Here is a 7,022-nt window from a genome sequence, read left to right on the forward strand (position 1 = left end):
CTCTACTAAAAATACAAAAAATTAACTGGGCATGGTGGTGCGTGCCTGTAATCCCAGCTACTCAGGAGGCTGAGGCAGGAGAATTGCCTGAACCCAGGAGGCGGAGGTTGCGGTGAGCCGAGATCGCGCCATTGCACTCCAGCCTGGGTAACAAGAGCGAAACTCTGTCTCAAAAAAAAAAAAAAAAAAACAAAAACAAAAAAAAACAGTCTATTTTTTTCTGCAAACCCAACAAGATGGACAGTTTGCTTCAATGAAAAATGTATCTGCCTTTGGTGTCTCCTTTTTAAATAAACTTTCTATTTTCAAATATAGATCCTGTATGTTACCAAAAAAATGTACATCCCATATACCCTTCACTCAGTTTCTCCCAATGTTAACATCTTATGTAACTATAGTACATTATCAAAAGCAGAAAATTGGCATAGGTACAATCCAAAAACCTCAATCCTATTTCAACAGCTTTACATGCACTCTGTGTGTGTATATGTATCGTTGTATGCAATTTTATCACATGAAGATATATAATGGTTCAATCACCACAAGGAGTTGCACTTTTATAGACACACTTACCTCCCTCTTAAACCATCTCTCCTTCACACCCCTCTCCCCCAAGCCTCTAACCTCTGGCAACCTTAATCTGCTCTCCATCTCTTTAATTTTATTAATTCAAGAATGTTACTGGAATGGAATCCTATAGTATATAACCACTTAAGACTGGCTTAAAAAAAAAAAAAAACTCAGTATAATACCCTGGAGATCTGTACAAGTAGTTGCATATCAAGAGGTCACTCCTTTTTATAGCTCAGTAGTATTCCATGATATGGATGTACCAGTTTTTTAAACCATTCATTCATTAAAGGATATCTCAGTTGTTTCCAGTTTTTCACTATTATGAATACAGCTACTGTAAATATTTGCATACAGATTTTTATGTGAACATAACTTTTCATTTCTCTGGAATAAATGCCCAAAAGTGTAATTGCTGGGTCATATAGTAATTGCATATTTAGTTTTATTTTTTTAATGCCAAACTGTTTTCTAAAGAAGTTAGTTCACCTTACATTCCCCCTAGCAATATATGAGTTATTGATGTTTTTTTTTTTTTTGAGATGGAGGCTCACTCTGTTGCCCAGGCTGGAGTGCAATGACACAATCTCGGCTCACTCCGATCTCCATCTCCTCTTCAAGCAATTCTCCTGCCTTGGCCTCCCAAGTAGCTGGGACTGCAGGCATGAGCCACTGCGCCCAGCCTGATGTCTGCTTTTAAAAAGGAAAATTATATCATGTCTGGGGCCATAAGGTAGTTTGTTTATTGATTCATTGATTGAGATAGAGTCTTGCTCTGTCACCCAGGCTAGAGTGCAGTGGTGCGATCTTGGCTCACTACAACCTCTGCCTCCTGGGTTCAAGTGATTCTCCTGCCTCAGCCTCTGAAGCAGCTGGAATTACATGCATGTGCCACTATGTCCAGCTAATTTTTGTATTTTTAGTAGAAACAGGGTTTCAACATGTTGGTCAGGCTGGTCTCAAACTCCTGGCCTCAAGTGATCTGCCCATCTCAGCCTCCCAAAGTGCTGGGATTACAAGTGTGAGCCACCACACTCAGCCTCAAAAAGTAGTTTAGCTTCCTACAGAATAACCTTGATGTTTTGATATTTGATCCTTTAGTATTTGGTATTTGTGACTATATCTACTACAATGTTTGTTACATTTCTAAGTTAGTCTTCCATCATTTCCTTTAGAGCCTATAATTATTAGCAACAGAACAAGAAAGGAAGACCAAGTTAATCTGGTTTAATTCAGTAAACCTTTATTTAGAATACTTTGTGGATAAACCACTGAATGTACAGCAGAGACAAGAAACATGTCTCTTCTCTCCTAAAGCTTAAAATATAGAGGAGGAGATAGTACCTGATACAGTGACCTGCATTAAATTAAATAAGATAGTGTATGCTGAAAGGCTGTTGCAGAGGGATAGATAGATTCCTGTGGGAAGTTAGGTTGGAGCTTGGGGTGGGGTTGTGGGGAGGTGGATGGGTGGATGGAGAAGAGACTGGAAAGATTTTTTTTGAGACAGAGTCTTGCTCTGTTGCCCACACTGGAGTGCAGTGGCACGATCTCGGCTCACTGCAACCTCTGTCTCCCGGGTTCAAGCAATTCTCTGCTTCAGCCTCCTGAGTAGCTGGGATTACAGGTGCCCTCCACCATGCCCAGCTATTTTTTTTTTTTTTTTTTTTTGTATTTTTAGTAGAGACTGGGTTTCACCATCTTGGCCAGGCTGGTCTTGAACTCCTGACCTTGTGATCCACCCATCTCAGCCTCCCAAAGTGCTGGGATTATAGGCATGAGCCACTGCGTCCTGACCTCCCTCCGCCTGGGAGGCTTTGATGAAGGAGGCAGACTGCCCAGATGAGGGAGTTTCTCTGAGGCTGGCCTCTGGGGAAGAGCATTTTGAGAAGTGGAGATATTTAATCATTGTGATATCAGGGTGGAGAAGAGGAGACCTAGCATAGGCAGTCTGCCCTCCACATGACCTTGTTATTTGTCCTTATCTCAGCCCAGACACCATTTCCACTCCAGAAAGTCTTCCTTGACCTCTCAAGTCTAGACATGTGTCCCTTCCTCTTGTCTCATGGCACCTTGCAATTTCTTGCGTCATACTGCCCTTGACTATCATTTGTTAAGACTGCTTCTGAGAGAATGGGATGTGAGGGGCCATGTCCAAGACTTGTGAAGCTACTGGATAAATATGGCCTTTCATGCTAAAGTGTCTATTTTGCCTGGTGACCTGATGAAAAGAATTTTTGGTACGTTAAAACATTCATGGCTATGTCATGGAATAGAATGCAAAAGAAACAATCACATACATTTTTGGATGAAAACCTCTAAAATTGCCCCGGGATTCACATCCTTATTCCTCCCTGGTGGAAGGATCCTCCTGGCAAAGTTGGGAAGTGCTTTAGGTGAAGCCAGAAGTTCTGTGTGGTTATGTCCGAGGTCTGTTTCTTCCCCCCATCATGTAAATCTCATTTAAGGTTTTGTAGTTTCACCTGCTCACTCTTGGTACCTATTGTTTCTCCTTTACTTAAAGCCCTTCAGTGGCTCCCTGGTGGCTTTAGGTTAAAGTCCAAACTCTACACCACCACAGACAAATTGCTTTATGACCTGGCCCCTGTCAACATCTCCAGACTCAGTTGCATCTGCCTCTATGCACCTCCCCCACCCCCTGCAGCCCACCATTCACCCACAGCAAACTTCCTTCAGCTCCTCAGACTCATTCTTCAAATAAACACAACACTGGAATTCAAACAGAATATTCAAACGGAATAGTGGAAACGTTCTGCATCCTCTTGCAGCCTAGGCCTTTCCTCTTCACCTGCTTGCCTCTTATTTGTTCTTAGCTCAGCTCAGACACCATTTCCTCTCCAGAAAGCCTTCCTTGACCTCTCAAGTCTAGACATGTACTCTTTCCTCTTGTCCCATGGCACCTTGCAGTTTCTTGTGTCATACTACCCAGCACATTGTGTTGTTATTTCCTGTCACTTGATGATAGCTTGCTACAGGCTGCAGTTGCTCTTGAGAGCAGGAGCTGTGTCTTGTTTCTCTTGGTGCCTGATATATAGTAAATATTCCATAAATAAGTTTTGAATGTTTGATAGGATCCAAAGCTAGAGAATATTCAGTGTTGAGGTGACAACTTATGAGGTATAAGGAACTGAGCAGTATTACCATTCATGAATAAAAAGAGAGAAGGATTGAGTAGATCTAGCTCCCTAAAGGATTGCTAAGAAGGGGCCAAAGAACTAAGCCTTACTAAGAAGGAGTAGCCTGGCTGTTGATATTGCAGTAAGGTTTAGGGAGAGCCATTACACAAGGCTTTAAGATGTCTTGTGAGTTGGTAGCATGCATATGTTTATTATGCTATTAACCCCTGTTGTTTTCCCTGGAGTCATTATTGGTAAAACCGCAGGGAAAATCTTTAAAGAATCTATGTCTATAGGCGCTGGAGAAGAAGGCAAGAAGTCAAAACTGTATCTCATTCCATGGCAGACTGGGTTAAGAAATTTTCCCAGCTATTAGAATTGTGGTGGCACTGGAGGCAGATGGTGGCCTAATCCTTGGGGCTCTTTCAAGACAAAAATAGGGAAATGCCTTGGGGATATACTAGAAAAAAACAAGTCTCAATGTAAATTGTTAAAAGAATATTCCCTCTAGGTGAATGAATTACAAAAAAACTGGACTGACCAATTTGAAAAAGCATTCCTCTTCCTCTGGGCTGAAGCAGGCTCTCACCAAAGCTGACAGCAGATGGTACTTGGGCTGGCTTTCAGCCATCAGTTGATGTCTTTTTGCAGGGCACAGTCTGTATAGTCACTGGAGGTGGCTCAAGACATAATCCCAAGATAGTGGTGGGTCACTAGCATCCAAGGGGGGCAGATATCAAGGATCCAACTTTTTTTTGAGATGGCATCTTGCTCTGTTGTCCAGGCTGAAGTACAGTGGTGAGATCATTGCTCACTGCAGCTTCAACCTTCCAGGCCCGATCCATCTTCCCACGTCAGCTTCCCAACTAGCTGGGACCACAGGTGTGTACCACCATAGCTGGCTAATTTTTGTATTTTTTGTAGAGATGGGGTTTTGCCATCTTGCCCAGGTTGCTCTCAAACTCCTGGACTCAAGCCCACCTTGGCCTCCCAAAGTGCTGGGATTACAGGCATGAGCCAATTCACCTGGACTACTTCTTGTCATACATGATCCCAGAGCTGGTCAATAGCAGGGACTCTTTCTGTAGTGTAGATCTGTGCCATCCAGTATAGGAGCCACTGGCTACATGTGGCTAGTTACATTTTAATGTAAATGAATTAAAATTGAATTGAATTAAACTTCAGTTGCTTAGTCTCACCAGCCACTTTCACAAGTGATGAGCAGCTCTTGTATTGGACAGCACAGATAGCAACCATTTCCATAGTCCCAGAAAGTTCTATTGGATGGTGCTGGTACAGATTCTGTATCTTATGCCCTTACCACCCCACAGATTATTCTTTCTGGAGCCACACTGCTTAGGTTGAAATCCTGGCTCTGTTCCTTACATGACTGTGATTTTGGGCAAGTCCTTTTTCTCTCAGCCTTAGTAATAATAGTACCTCCTTCTTAAGGCTGCTGTGAGGACTAGTGTTTAGAGCCATAACTAGCTGCTAGCATATGTAGAGTAAGCACTCAATCCATGATAGTTATCAATACTGTTTATTATTATTATTATTAATCCACACTGCCTTGCAGATGTAGTCAGTACACAGTGCTGGCCTCTTCCCCTGTCTCACAGAATTAGTACCTAACCCATACCTCCTTCTTTCTTGCTTTCCCCTAGATAGATCCTTTCTAAGAAAAGCCACAAAAGAAAGGGAGTCAAGGCACAGTGCTCATTAGCAAGCACCAGAAATGATTTAGGTACCAGTATAAATCACATCAAACAAACTGCCAGACTGTTTTCTCTAACCCCTAACTAGGAAACATGGAGTGTTTTTTTGGAGATGGAGTCTTGTTCTCTTGCCCAGGCTGGAGTGCAGTGGTATGATTTCGGCTCACTGCAGCCTCCGCCTCCCAGATTCCAGTGATTCTCCTGCCTCACCCTCCTGAATAGCTAGGATTACAGGCACATGCCACCACACCCAGCTAATTTTTGTATTTTCAGTAGAGATGGGATTTTACCGCGTTGGCTAGGCTGGTCTGGAACTCCTGACCTCAAGTGATCCACCCACCTCAGCCTCCCAAAGTGCTGGGATTATACATGTGAGCCACCGCATCTGGCCTGGAGTCACTCTTTGAAATCAAAATAATTCATTGAATCCCTAGGGCAATGACATGTGTTCCTGCAGGGACTGTCTGGCATTGAACAGACCCTGGCCTGAAGAGCTGGAGACTAGTCATGCCAATGAATTTTAGGGAATTTTTTTTTTTTTTTTTTTACCACATTAATCATCTTCTGAGTTGGGAGAATAGTCTTCAATTTGTCAATTTCCTTTTCATATCTGCAGTGTGATTCTGCAGATAAATTCAGTATATAAATTTTAACAGGAATCACCTGCTGTTTTAGGTTAATGTTTCACAAGAATTCAAAAAATGTTACCTGTCCATTTTTTCCCTTCTATAACTATTTCTAAATTACAACAAAATTGTTTTAAAATTTCATATCTCAGATCCATGAGCATATGCAAAATACTGAGGGTACAGAAATAAAAAAGGAATCAAGAAGATTGTGCATTCAAGGAGTTTCTTTCACCATTAAAAAACAATTTTACACATAGCTTTCTTTAGTTATGTAAGAAAAATGTCATTAAGTTTCTTCAGTTTCTGTTTTTGGCCATGGGCGGAAAACATTCCAGGATTGTCTGATCCAAGAACTAGTCATGACAATAACTTTATTTTTACAACACTGTTTTCTTCATAAACCACAGGAGGCTGCAACTAGGGAAAAAGCTTATGTACTACTTATTGAAGGGAAAAAAAGCATTTTCTATATTGAAGCATTTCTTTGCTCAGCCTTTGAAGGAATAAATACATTAGCTCTGAGTTTTTTTTAGAAACCTGATTTGCAGTACAATCTCCTGGAGAATTGCTGTTCAAATGCTGGTTCCTAGGTTCTGGCAAAAACCTTCTAAATTAGATTCTCTGGAAGAGGGTATGAGGAACCTGCATTTCAGAGTACTACAGAGGATTCTGAGGTAACAGGTTAAGGATTTGAGACTGTTTACTCTTAGTAAATTTTTCTTAGAATTGTCTTCCTTTTTTACAAAACTTTTGCACAACTCCCTTTGTGGCTGATGATGTAAGACTTGACTCTCTGTCTTCTACCAGTTACTACAAAACAGAGTTCTCTGATAGCCTAGATTTTTTTTTTTTCCCATTTATTTATTTTATTGCATTTTAGGTTTTGGGGTACATGTGAAGAACATGCAAAATTGTTGCATAGGAACACACGTGGCAGTGTGATTTGCTGCCTTCCTCCCCATCACCTACAT

The 7,022-nt window shown here is 41.5% G+C and overlaps 1 protein-coding gene across 1 annotated transcript in view; it reads left to right on the plus strand.

Annotated features, from left to right (window-relative positions):
* Window positions 1-7,022, plus strand: part of IL13RA1 (interleukin 13 receptor subunit alpha 1) — a 78,752-nt gene that overhangs the window by 23,439 nt on the left and 48,291 nt on the right. The gene's annotated exons all lie outside the window — the stretch shown is intronic.

Source organism: Sapajus apella, unplaced genomic scaffold, assembly GCF_009761245.1.
Source record: "Sapajus apella isolate SASKATOON/1434 unplaced genomic scaffold, GSC_monkey_1.0 scaffold102, whole genome shotgun sequence".
In the NCBI taxonomy this organism is placed as follows: domain Eukaryota; kingdom Metazoa; phylum Chordata; class Mammalia; order Primates; family Cebidae; genus Sapajus; species Sapajus apella.